A 14610-nucleotide genomic window follows, 5' to 3' on the forward strand; every position below is an offset into this window, starting at 1 on the left:
GGACCTGTCCTCCATGAACTTTTGATGTTCACAACAACCCATGGCAACAAATTTCTCAGGTTGACTGTGTGTTGTGTGAAGTAGTACTCCCTTGTATTTATTTTAAACTTGCTACCTATTAATTTCTTTGGTGACCCCTGGTTCTTGTGTCAGGTGAAGAGGTAAATAACGTGTTCTTTTTTACTTTCTCCATACCATTCATGATTTGATAGACCTCTCTCATCTCCCCTCTTAGTCGTCTCTTTCCAAGCTGTACAGTCTCAGTCTTTTCCATCTCTGCTTATATGGAAGCAGTTCCATACCCCTAATCATTTTTGTTGCCCTTCTCTGAATGTTTTTTCATTTCTAATATATCTTTTTAGAGATGGGGCAACCAGAACTGCATACAGTATTCAAGGTGTGGGTGTACCATGGATGTCTATAGTGTTGTTATGATATTTTCTGTTTTATTATCTATTTCTTTCCTAATGGTTCCTCACATTTTGTTAGCTTTTTGTCTGCCACTACATATTGAGCAGATGTTTTCAGAGAACTATCCACAGTGACACCAAGATCTCTTTCTGGAGTGGTAACAGTTAATTTAGACCCCATCATTTTCTATGTATAGTTGTAATTATGTTTTCCAATGTGCATGACTTTGCATATCTCAACTTTGAATTTCATCTGCCATTTTGTTGCCCAGTCACCCAGTTTAGTGAGATCTCTTTATAACTCTTCACAGTCAACTTTGGACTTAATTATCTTGAATAATTTTGTAACATAGAATCATAGAATATCAGGGTTGGAAGGGACCCCAGAAGGTCATCTAGTCCAACCCCCTGCTCGAAGCAGGACCAATTCCCAGTTAAATCATCCCAGCCAGGGCTTTGTCAAGCCTGACCTTAAAAACCTCTAAGGAAGGAGATTCTACCACCTCCCTAGGTAACACATTCCAGTGTTTCACCACCCTCTTAGTGAAAAAGTTTTTCCTAATATCCAATCTAAACCTCCCCCACTGCAACTTGAGACCATTACTCCTCGTTCTGTCATCTGCTACCATTGAGAACAGTCTAGAGCCATCCTCTTTGGAACCCCCTTTCAGGTAGTTGAAAGCAGCTATCAAATCCCCCCTCATTCTTCTCTTCTGCAGGCTAAACAATCGAAGCTCCCTCAGCCTCTCCTCATAACTCATGTGTTCCAGACCCCTAATCATTTTTGTTGCCCTTCGCTGGACTCTCTCCAATTTATCCACATCCTTCTTGTAGTGTGGGGCCCAAAACTGGACACAGTACTCCAGATGAGGCCTCACCAATGTCGAATAGAGGGGAACGATCACGTCCCTCGATCTGCTCGCTATGCCCCTACTTATACATCCCAAAATGCCATTGGCCTTCTTGGCAACAAGGGCACACTGCTGACTCATATCTAGCTTCTCATCCACTGTCACCCCTAGGTCCTTTTCCGCAGAACTGCTGCCTAGCCATTCGGTCCCTAGTCTGTAGCATAATATAATATAATATACATAATATAATATACAATAATATATAATATATAATAATATATAATAATAATAATATATAATAATATATAATAATATAATATACATAATATAATATAGGGCAGTTATCCTGTAATATACATCTGAAAAGTTTTCCATCTCACTGTTTACCCCTTTTTCCAGATCATTTATGAATATGTTGAACAGTACTGGTCCCAGTACAGATCCTGGGGGACACCACTATTTACCTTTCTCCAGTCTGAAAACTGACCATTTATTTCTACCCTTTGTTTCCTATCATTTAACCAGTTACTGATCCATGAGAGGTCCTTCCCTCTTATCCCATAACTGCCTACTTTGCTTAAGAGCCTATGATGAAGCCTTCTGAAAGTTCAAGAACATTGTATTCACTGGATCACCCTTGTCCACATGTTTGCTGACCCCCTCAAAGAATTCCCTTTCCAAAAGCCATGTTGATTCTTCCCCAACATATTTTGTTCAGCTAAGTGTCCAATAATTCTGGTCTTTACTATAGTTTCAACCAATTTGTCTGGTACTGAAGTTAGGCTTACTTGTCTGTAATTGTCAGGCTTGCCTCTGAAGCCTTTTTAAAAAATTGGCATTACATTAGCTAACCTCCAGTCATCTAGTACAGAGGCTGATTTGAGCAATAAGTTACATACCACAGTTAGCAGTTATGCAATTTCATATTTGAGTTCCTTCAGAACTCTTGGATAAATACCATCTGGTCCTGATGAGCTATTACTGTTTAATTTATCAATTTGTTCCAAAACCACCTCTATTGACACCTAAGTCTGGGATAGTTCCTGAGATTTATCACCTAAAAAGAATGGCTCAGGTGTGGGAATCTCCCTCACGCCTTCTGCACTGAAGACCAAAGCAAAGAATTCATGTAGCTTCTCTGCAATGGCCTTGTCTTCCTTGAGTGCTCCTTTAGCACCTCAATCATCCGGTGGATAGAGGAAGGATAGAACCTAACAATAACAATGTGTGTTTACCAATGTATGTTTAAGGCATTATGGTTAGAAGAACTGATATGTAGAATTGTTCCTTAGTTATCGTTAATTGGCACTGAATCCACAGAAAATAAGTATCACATTTCGGGGAGAAGGGAAAGAGTTGGCATGTGTGGATCCTTGACACCATAGAGTAAAGCTGTTTCATCAAGATCTCTTTGGGGAGAGGCTTTAAGCTGCAGATTTGTTACAAATTGCACTGTAATGTATAGTAAGAGTTTGGAGCAATTGTGTCAATTTTTCCTTGGGTTGAAGGACACAATGCACCGATTGTTTACATGTACAATAGCATTAGGAACTGTTGTGTCAAGACTTATTTGCAGCTCTTTAGCTAATACTGAGTGTGGTTATTGGCACACCAGGCACCTACTGTATTCTGTTGTGTCATGAAAGTCTTGAAAGGATAAATGGACACAACCCAGATATTAGGAATGGCAATATACAAAAACCTGTAGGAGAACACTTCAGTCTCCCTGGACACACAATAGCAGTTTTAAAGGTAGCCATCCTGCAGCAAAAAAACTTCAGGACCAGATTTCAAAGAGAAACTGCTGAGCTTCAGTTCATTTGCAAATTTGACACCATCAGCTCAGGATTAAACAAAGACTGTGAATTGCTAGCCAACTACAAAAGCAGTCTCTCCTCCCTTGGTGTTCACACCTCAACTGATAGAAGAGGGCCTCATCCTCCCTGATTGAACTAACCTCGTTATCCCTAGCCTGATTCTTGCTTGCATATTTATACCTGCCTCTGGAAATTTCCACTACATGCATCTGAGGAAGTGGGTATTCACCCACGAAAGCTTATGCTCCAATACGTCTGTTAGTCTATAAGGTGCCACAGGACTCTTTGCCGCTTTTGTGAAAGTCTTGAGCACTCTTTGATGCACAGGTTATCGATACAATACACTGCAATTGCTTCAAGATGCTCTTAAGGAGATATCATAACAGTGGAGTTTCCATGCATGCACCCTAATCACCCCATGGTAAAAATCCATAGGAAAATTTTCACATAGTTCTGTGCATGCACATAAGCTGCATTTCTAAATGGACAAATTGTATATTGTTCCTGGGTTGAGATCTTGTATTCCAAATTTCTTCCTGTAGCGTGTGTGTGTGTATATGTATGTGTCTGTGTCTAGATATGTAATATATGTTGGACAAATTGTCTCACACACACGAAAATAGGATTCTGTAGTGGAAATGCAAACAGACCCTTAATTATAGCAGCACTTGCGGTTGCCACTATAGTATATTAATTTGAGCAAAAAGAATATAAACCTTCTTCAGAGAAAGCTGTTCTGTGCTGTTAGCTGATATGCTTGAATTTATGCAAGTATGTTAGTAAACAGCAAAATCCATACTTATCTTTACATACCCAGGCATTAAATAGTTGGTGAGCTCGGGGGCTGGGGGTAAGCAGAGCAGCATTCCTCACAGCCTAGAATGGGATTTGATTCCTGTTGACAGCAGAGCTACATACTGTCTTCTCACCTGGTCTCATATTCCAGCTGTGAAACAAAAGTGGAAGGTCAATGTAGCAGCTCAGTGCTGTAGTGGTAAACTGAGTTGTTATCCTGAAATCATTCAGGACCAGGCTTCAGATTCCATCAGAATAATTGATTTTCCCATAAGTGGGCATTCCTTCTTTGTGTGGAATATACTTCAGGAGTGAAGCGCTGCAACCTCAAAACACTTCAAGAATGCACTGAAAACCAATATAGAGATATTGGGTTTACAAAGTGGAACACAGAAAGATTGGATAATTCCTTAGGGATAAGGTTCTGAAACATTCCTATTAATGTAGATCCCAACTGATTTCAGGAAATAAACTGTTTGTTTTCTGCTAATATGGTTGTATTCACAGTACTTCTTTATCCAGAACTCCAGAACTATTAATTATACTGAAGATTGAAGGGATAAAAAGCAAGAGTACCAAAGAACAACTTCAGAATCCTTTCCCCATGTGGAAATGTAGGTTTCAGTGTGTCCAAACCAAATTTTCAAAATTAAACTTTCAGTAGCTGGCAGACTCAGATTCAAGATGGACCAGATTCTCTCCTAGGCTGAGAACCACAGGTGTATTGGGGGAGATTGTCAGTGCTCATTACAGCTCTGATTCTGTGGGTTGGCATGTTCCAGCCCATGAGTGAGTTACAGGAGGCTGCTCTAATTTATGCCAGCAGTGTATGAATCCTAAGGAATTGATGGAGTGAATCTCTGTGGTTCTGCTCCCCCTCAGTGCCCGGATACAAGGGGTGACAGTTGGTACAGGATTCAGCTGTGGCAACTTAATGCCAGCTGAAAGATGGAGGAATTCTCAGCTGTTGAGTTACGGCCAGTTTCTGGCTTTTGTGCACCACTCATTGAGATTGGAGGGAAGGAGCTGGCCTGATATTTTTATATTCCACATTTTCAGAGACATTCTTAACATCGTGCTATTTTAACATGCCTTACAAAGAGCACAAATTGCTATAATGCATCAGACAAAGAATGTATTTTATTTCTTCATTGAGATCTATTTCAGGTATCAATATTGTCTTTTAATAAATGTAATTATTTATTATACAGTGCTGCCTCTGCCTGCAGGGACTGCCCCCACAGCTCCCACTGGCTGCGGTTCCCCATTCCCAGCCAATAGGAGCTGCGGAGTTGGCGCTCAGGACAGGAGCAGCACGCAGAGACCCTCTCAGAGCCACTTCCAGGAGTGGCACGGAGCCAGGGCAGGTAGGGAGCCCCGCTGCGCCACCGGACTTTTAGCAGCATAAAGTCTCCCAGATTGGCTTCAGTCGCCTCCGGGAGATGAAGCCTGATTCCGGGAGACTCCTGGCCAATCCGGGCGGGTTGGCAACCCTAGTTAAGACAGAATTTTTATATGCTGAAACATTCACGTGGGTTATTTTCTTTCAATCTTAGAGCCATTAAAGTTACAAATATAGCACCTGCTTGGGTAGACGCTTGAACCTGTTCAGCAGTCCATTAAAGTTAATGGGGTTCCCATGGTCTGACCCAGGAGTCCAGGACTGGGACCTGAGGCCTCATGCTGCAAACACTCACTACTTACTATTGTGCTTACTACTATAAGCAATTTAACACAACTTCTGTGCTAATTCTCATGGTAGCAACACTATGCAAGTACTTCCAGCATCAAGTACTTCATTCAGGATGGCACTTTGCAGAACTTCAGCTTACCTACAACTGGCATGTTTTATATCAGATGAATGTTTGTACCTCTAAAGAGCAGGTGCCATTGGAAACAGAAATCCTCTAGAGCATTGCTACTCAAAGTGGTGGTCTGCGGACCGGTGCCAGTCCGTGAGCCATCGGCTGCCAGTCTGTGCGCACATTGGGAAAAAAAAGATAGCTTGATAGCTACACACACATCAAGTAGCTTGAGAAGCACTGCTCTAGAGCCAAAGAAAAGCTAGTCTGCAGGCAGATCATAATTGCCTGACCTGAAGGGACCACATTCTTAGGGCAAGAGATAGGTAATGCAATCTCTGTATGATAGCTCTCTCACCCTAAATAGATATTTTTGATTGTACCAGGTGGCATATAGTGTCTTTGCAGAGAGTCTGCAGTCCATACAGCCTTGTGCTAAAAGTAGGAAACCCATAAAATTCAAGGCAACATGTTCAGCATGAACTGGCATCCTAGAGATGTAAGGTCAGTACTTTAATACACAACTCCCACAGAATGGAATTTAATTACGTGAGGCAGCCCTGAGTTCCTCCCTCAGCAGTCCTTCCCCTCCTCCCCCCACCCCATTTCTCTCCTTTTCCTGTATATCTTTCTTCTGTCAGGTACCTTAAAACACCCCCACCCCCTCTTAAAAATGAGGGGGTGGGGGTGTTTCTGTCCCCTGTTTATTTTACATTGCAGCTTTGTAAGTATAGACTTTTGGAATAAGTAGCAACAATTAAGACAAGATCAAAGGGTTTTCCTACTATTGAAATCTTATACAGAGACTGCACAATGAAAAAGTTATGCTGGTCATCTAGATATAGGAAATAGACAAGTAATTAAATAGACAAGTAATTACATCATCCTCTCTCATGGGTGTACTACAGAATAAACTGTTAACATTTTCAGATTATTCCAAAGGAACCAAATAATGTAAGTACAATCGCTCTATTGAATTAAAAAATGTGGGAGTAAAAAAATCATCCACTCCAATAGTTTCGTGTCTCCTGCTACAGTATATCTAGCCATCTTCTAAAATGTTTTACTCAGTTAAGGTTGTCTGTTTCGATACCCTCCCTACCCTCTCCGGGATGTAACACCATCCAAGAGCTTCAAGCTATAGTAGGTCATAAGACTATTAAAACCGTAATCTCATGCAAACCTAACATGTAAATTAAAATAATCTACCCAGCCAGTTGACTTTAACTGTGCGAGTGCTGTATTATATGAAATATCAAAATCACTCCTAACAAATAGTTTTCTCTCCCAAACATATCAGTCTCTGCCTGTATGTCATCCTCTACTTCAAGACCATAACAACAATTTCAAGAATTAAGCCAAGCAATTCAGGTCACTTGATCAAATTCAAGCATAAAAATCAGCAGAGATATGTGATATATAAAATCTTAGCTCAAGTGTTCCACCAAAAAAAGAGTTCACAGAGGTACTTAAAATAATTTGCCTTCTCTCATTTGACTCCATTTCATCAGTTATTTCTCATGGTTTGGCCTTGATAAAGTGTCTGCATACTACATAAAATGTTTGGCTAGCATAACTTATTTTCAGAAGCTGGATACATAATGGATGCAATTCCTCTGTCTTGGAATTTCTTTTTCACATTAATAAAGCTCCTTCTGTCTTTTAATAGCATTGCAGTGCAGGTCAAGGTTATTACTTTCTTTCTTCCTGTAATACCAAATTTTCAGTGGGTCTGATAGCTTTTAGGGTGCTATTTTGTGCATGTTCATAGGATAGTTTGGGACGGTGTAACAACTGAAGGCAGCCTTCAAGCAGAAATTAAAGTTAAACTATTATCCACAAGGTGGTGGTCCCCAAAAATCTTTCAGCAGTTTTGCACACAAAATATTGCCAAATCCTTAATCTCTGGTTTTCTGTGAACTCCCACAACTCTGCAATTTATAACCGTTTAATGATTCTCTGCCTCGTCTGTGATATTACCCATTTTATTGTTACTGAATATGTCCATGAATGCAGCATCAAAACACAGCAATCAGTTTTCAAGTATTACCATCCCATCTGAATTTCTAATTTTCTCTAATATTCCATCTACTTTGCAATTGATCTTGGTAAGACATCTTAAAACAATATCAATTTTTATGAAAAAAGTCTGCTCATGCAATCATTTGCTGTTGGGGGTTCACCCTGTCCCACAGAGCACAGATTTGGTGGGTGATGCTTCAGGGGACTTGGCAAGCTCTTTCACATATTTTTGCCTCTTTGGTTCAAAGTTGAGAAAAGGTTTTCTTAAGATTGACTGGTGGGATTTTTGTTTTGTTTTATTTGCAATTGTAAATTTCATCCAGTCTCCCCATCCATGGGAGTAAAAAGCAAGAGGGAGCCAAATTAATAACTGACAGCAAAGCTCTCTCTAACCATGTCCTTTGAGCTTGTCCTCTTACCTCATCCTTTCATTTTAGTTTTGTTGCCAAATGTGTGTCACAGACTCAGTCAGACTCCATGCTTAGTGTAGTTTATTACACTGGCTGTGTTAAAATAAATAAAATGGTGTTGGTATCAGAGTTGAAAAAGTGAGTGGAGTGTACTGCAGTTTGATTTTGTGATTAGAGACTATTTTTATTCTGCAGGAAAGGGCTTGAAGCCCAAAGAACATTGCAGTAATTTCCCATGATCTCACCTTTTATTTTATTTTATTTGGGATTTCTTTGTTCTCATGCAGAGAAGGCAGAAGAGCAAGAATAAAGCTTTTGGAGATTTCTATAAATTAATAAATGCCTAAACTTTTGATTTTTTTACACGTCTCAAATACACTGCACATTAAATCATATTTCCAGGAATAAGAGTTTTGTCTTTTTACAGTACTTTGTTGCAAAAGCCCCAGGCACAATTTGTTAGGTTTTTCCACATAAGTAGTAAAGCTTTGGTATATTTGTTGGAGTTACCGTAGGATACCATTCTGATATCTTAATAGTGATAGCACAATAGGCGTGCCTTGAAGGCTCCAAAACAGATTTCTGTTAACCTGTTCGTTATGACATTGTTGCATATTCATGAAATTCGAAGGGCCCTGTCTAATTTTTACTAGTGAGACCAAAAACCAAAAAAAAACAAAGAAAAAACCCCCCTCACCTTTAACTGTTGTTCTTCGTAAATTATTGCTATGCTATTTAGCTCTGTTACTGCAAGAGGAGAACTATTTCCTTAGGTAAATGTCGGTCGTCTCCAGTGCAGTCTTTCTTTAGTAATAGTAAAATATTTTTAGCTGTTATTGGATGCTTTATATCTAATTGGTGACAGGCATTGTGCTCAAATTAATGCTCAGCTCCAGTTATAATATCATTATGTCATAACAGTGAAAAATTCTAATTAAGATGATCTGTTTGCCAGGAAAAAGTTTAGTATATCAATGAATCTGTTTTATCAGGGGTGAACAGTTTGCTCCTCATCCCCCCCAATCAGAGCCTGAATTATGAGAAAAACATCACAGATGTATGCTGCATTGGACAAAGAACACATGCCTGCATTTAAATCATGTATATCTTACTTTTTACTGATGTAATTGTGAAATATGTTCTTTTTGCATTCATAATTAGGGGGTGGAACAGATGGTGAAGGCTTAGTTTAAAATAATCTGTCATTAAAATAACCTAGCCTACTGGTAATTCTTCACTCTAACTGGAGTTTAGGTCAGGGTAACAGGGTTTTTTGCAGCATTGGAATACAAGAGAAGGAATTAGGGACTTCATGGATAGTATGATATATGAGGATATTCCCCAGAAGGACACTGTAGTAAGATTTCAGTCTCTGAAATTTGGCTGAAGTGAGACTATGAAAAAATACCAGGGAAAAAATTCCTCTGACAAATATAAATCCATTTAACAATGCATTATACATTAGTACTCATTCAGTCAAAGTGGTACAGTTAGTTTCACATCCTGCAAGAAAATAACTCCACAATTTCACAAATACGAGAAGAGCCGTTCAGTGTTTTGGGTTAAAAAAAGTCTTACATTTTTTGCATTATATAGATGTCAGAGGCTATAAATTATAATGATTGGCATTATTATTGAGAGGTGATATAGCTTCTGACTTTTACATCTGAATCTCACTTCCTTCATGTCTACCACATAGACTTACTGAGATATGACATAGGAAATCTTGTATCAATCTTGTCCAGCTAGCTTAGAACTGTTTTTAGTAATAAGAAGACTGTCTCAATAAATCAGACACCTGCCTGTCTTTAAAACATTTATTTAAGTGTTTCCTCTAAGATTTTGTTCTTTAACTGCTTTGAAGAAAGCATACAGATTTCAGCATGGTATTATGATAAATCTTCTTGAGGAGGGGCAAGTATTAACATTTGTGTCGGTTCTTTTTCATCTTAATCCAACCTTGGTTAATAATCAGAAAATTCTACATAGTGGGTAAGAAGATGTAATTAACCCTTTGACCCCAGAATCTTAATTGGAGCCTGTTGAAAACAGTGGGGCAGTTTTAAAAAAAATTAAAAAGTAGCCCGTGGTGATTGAAACAACATAATAAATAATGGTTTTCTCAAATCAAAATTAAAAAGTGCTATGAAACTTCACCTTTAATCACATCTTATACATAAGCAATAAGTATAAATTGTCTCAAAATAGGAATATTATTAGTCTTTTTCTTGGATCAGAGATGCCCAAAATTTGGCTGTCTGAGGGCCTCATTAACAATTTTCAAGAACCCCAATAATGAGCATTAAATTGAGCTGATGGCAGCCAACCTCACGTTAAAAACAAAGGGGGAATGGAGCTTGAGATTGCAGGTCCCAAAATGTATATGCCATCTATATCTGAGTGGCTTCTGCTTATGTGAAAATGGAGCATTTTGTGGAGTCTGTTTAGTCTCTGCATGCCGCACCTCTGTACTAAGTTGACAATGGCTATGGAACAGAGTGTAGAACTTTGTAGCCCACGTCTGGTCCACAGGTCATGCTTGCCTTTGTTTTACAAAGTTTCTCTTTAGAAGTCTGGTCTTTGGTAGCGTCTCTGGGGTCCTCAAATGGAAAGAGAGCTTTAAAATTTTGCTACAGGGATACACCTGTGTTTTTCTAACAATAGTTATGCAATTGGACATATGTATGTAATTCAAATCATACTTCCAAGAATATCTCTTTGCTAAACAAAAATTGGCAGCAAACATGTAGCGTACCATGGTGTCAAATACTCTTCTACAACACACCTTCCCTTAGCCCCTCCACCACCATTGTTTGAAGGCTGGATGGTGTCTTGGTGTGCACAAAGGACACAGGCTTTATGAAAAACTGAAAAATTTCAACACGCATTACCTAAATAATAAATATTCATAAATAATACCTATGAATAACAAATGAGACAGCCCTTCACAGATACTGTTTGACCTGTATAAGGAACAACAACGTTGGCACAAGGGTGCTTAGCCCATCTTTGCCCTCTCATATATTTAGGATGGACTAGATTGCATTAGAAGGTTTTCCTATTTTTGCGGGAGGAGTTGTTCTAGATACTATAAATTGAGTTTGTCTTTTCCTTCCACCACTTTAAGGTCTTTCTCTCATTGCCCTCCATTTCAGGAATTGAAATAGTTAGCTCTTTAGTAATCTAATACGAAATGACTTTTTTCAAAATGTGATCAGATGCACATTATATACAACTCATTTTGCTCTTCTGACCCTTTCAAATGCTGAATTCTGTCAGTGTTGATACACAAATATAACAGGAGCGGGGGGTGGAAGGTAGGGGTGAGGAAAGAGAAAGTAAGAGGAGGAGGAGAAATCCAGGGGGTCAAAAGGATATGACATGCAGGTAACTAAAAGAGTCCTTGAACAGGAACATTAAAAGGGAATCTGCCTTGTTCTTGTAACAATCACAAAATTGTCCAGGGAGCTGAGTAGTTTGATCTGAAATGACAGAAAATGACCCTCTAATTGTGGCCCTTAAAAACAGATACCATTTGAGGGGCTTGGAAGCATTGTTTCTAGTGGAGTGAGTTCAGTGGACAAAGTCCAGTCATAAAGAGAAACTACATGTAAATATCTTGAAGCTGGGAGGGTCTTCAGAGCCTCAAGTATTAATATGAACAGACAATTCAATTGTGGTCTGTTCAGTTAACATACAAGGTACCAGGAGTGCAACACGTGTTTGAGAGGCATCAAAACTACTACTTTCTGGGTGGAAATTCCAGCAGGTGAAAGGAAAGGGAGAGCATTGACCCTGGCTGTCTTGAACTGTTCCCATAATGTTTGGTATTCAAAGCTGCTACACCTTTTCGCCTCTTTAGTTGGAGTTGGTCCTGCTTTGAGAAGGGGGTTGGACTAGATGATCTCCTGAGGTCTCTTCCAAACCTAATCTTCTTCTATGATTCATCCACCCTCTAGTAACTCAAACTGGCAAAATGGAGGAAATCTTATGGGAATAGTCATGAGTCAGTCACACAGAGAGGAAAAACAGCTTTGTGGTATGCTTCCATGGCACCACCAGTCCAGGAACATCCCAGCCATAGTGCTTCTCAGGCAACTCCATGAGGCAAAGGTGGCGAACAGCCTCCCGCAAAGGGATGGGGGAGCAGGAACAGTCACTCCTACACCAGGAAGGAGTAGAAGATTAAAGCTATTTAACTGAGAGAAGCAACAAATAGGTGATATGAATGAGTCACTATTATAGTGGGAGTTGGCAATGACACCTGTAATTAAAGGTGATTAACACATTCCATTGTAAGACCCTGTTTTCAGTTGCTCTTAACTTTTCAGACTTTAACCATTCAGGCTGAAATTTTCCATGCCTTGTGTCTACTTGAGGATAACTGTTTTTGTTTTGTTTTGTTTTGTTTTTTTAAAGCTTCAGCAAAAATGGTTGAGCTGTTTCCAAAAATGAGGTTAAGGAAAACTATGTTGCTTTGTCGATATTAAAAAAAATGTACTGCCATTTTATTGAGAAGCCTAAATTCCTAAACTTGATGGTGCTCAGACTTGCACTTTGTCCAGGATATAATCCAGGTGCCTTTTACTAATGTCACCACAAAAATTACACCAAGATTTGTCCAAATGATTATATAATATAGCAAACAACATAGAAAAGATCAATGAGGCACTCCTGCTGAATTTACCCTTTCTCATAATATAAGAACAAAAAGGCTGAAAATGTAAAATTGACAGGAGGAAGAACCTTTTATGCAACACATAATTAATCTGTGGAACTCATTGCCTCAAGATATTATTGAGACAAAGAGCATAACAGGATTCTAAAAAGGAACAGACATTTTTATGGGTAATAAAGAATATCTTCAGTTACACTAGTTATACATTTGTGCTTAATGACCTAAGCCAACTACTAACAGCCTGAGGTTAGGGACAAACTTTCCCAGTTGACCTCTTATTGCATAAATGTCCACTACGGATATTTCACACATTCCTCTGAAGCATCTGGTATTATCCACTGTTGGATACAGGATACTGGAATAACATATATAGACCGGTGGCCTGATTAATATGGCAACAACTGTGTTCTGTAGCCAGTGTGGGGAGATAATGGCAGCATGTTAACGAGTCAATGTGATGTGACTGCTGTTGGAAAGAGGCACTCTATCAAATACACCAACACATGGCCACAGAGTCATAGGGTTCTCAATACTATTTATAGTTGGGGTTCAAACAACGTTTCCTGCACTATTGGTAGACCCATGTTCCTGAAGAAGCATGGAGCAGATTCTCAGGACACCGTAAGCCACAGAGCTTTTAAAGGAACCCTCCTCTTCTGACCTTTCTCATTAAGGAGGGGTAATAGAACAGAACAGAGACACAGTAGCAGAAGAGATGTTTAGAGAATGGAGGATACTACATTTATAAAAGTTTTAATTTTGCCCTTGTATAGGTCTAAATCTGAATTCCACCATTCCAGATTTTTCACCTGTTATTGCTGTTAAAGTTCAAGGAGCCTATGTTAATCATGTGGGGGGAAAGGGGGGAGATGATGATTTATAAGATGCCGTAAACTGCTTGCATAGTATAAATGTTTTACTTGAAGAAAGTCTATGTAGATTTACATTTTTATTAATTCATAAATATAAATTAGAGAGCCTTTCTTTAATGCAATATCTTTTGTGAGTGTTTGTTTTCCAATGTGTGGTTCGTTCTTTTGAGAAAACACAGATTTTTGAACTAATTCCACCATCTACTACATCAGAGAGGGGTGAACACTTGCCAAAGTCAGCTTCTGACCGGCAGTATGTTAGAAATTAATCAAGAAGCAAAGGAATCAAAACATTAAAAAGCCTCAGAAATCACTGCTCTGTATTTGAAAAAGAGTGAATTATTGCAGTCACTTTGGCATCTTATATTTTTCTCTAAATTTGTGTGCAACTCTGTTATCTTGTTCTTCCAAGAACATGTTGATCTCAAATGTAATACGGTTACATTTTTGCTTTACACATACCTGTATCCCAAGGCTTGGATTTGGGATATTTCCTCATTTGCAACTTCTTATAGTATTACTCATCTCTATAAATTTGTGATTTTGCTTCGGCAAACATTACGTATATGTTTTGCCAATAATTGGCCTCAACAGAGGAATAAAAATGAAATGCCATGTATTCCCAATGAAGAGGCATATTTTCATCTTGATGTGTAGTGATTTACTCCATGTATCAAATTTAGAATATATCTCTTTATTAACTGCGGTCGTGTTTCAAAAGCTGTGAATTAATGTGTATAATCATATCTTGATTTTTCCATTTGCTATGGAAACCAGATCTAAAGACTTGAACTTGTCAGAATAAAATTGAATCTAGTTTTACACTGAAGGGATTGAAGTCATAAAATTTCTATAGACCCAACATAGTTGACAGTATCTGTTGATTGGCTTTGTTTGTTCGCCTACAAAAGGCACGTGTGTTTGTGTGTGTGTGAGGGGAGGGAGGTGTAATC

The 14610-nt window shown here is 38.9% G+C and overlaps 1 protein-coding gene across 5 annotated transcripts in view; it reads left to right on the forward strand.

The window, feature by feature from the left end:
* NPAS3 (neuronal PAS domain protein 3) overlaps nt 1–14610 on the forward strand; it is an 852890-nt gene that overhangs the window by 580607 nt on the left and 257673 nt on the right. The window lies entirely within an intron of this gene.

The sequence above is a fragment of the Caretta caretta genome, chromosome 6, assembly GCF_965140235.1.
Source record: "Caretta caretta isolate rCarCar2 chromosome 6, rCarCar1.hap1, whole genome shotgun sequence".
In the NCBI taxonomy this organism is placed as follows: Eukaryota; Metazoa; Chordata; order Testudines; family Cheloniidae; genus Caretta; species Caretta caretta.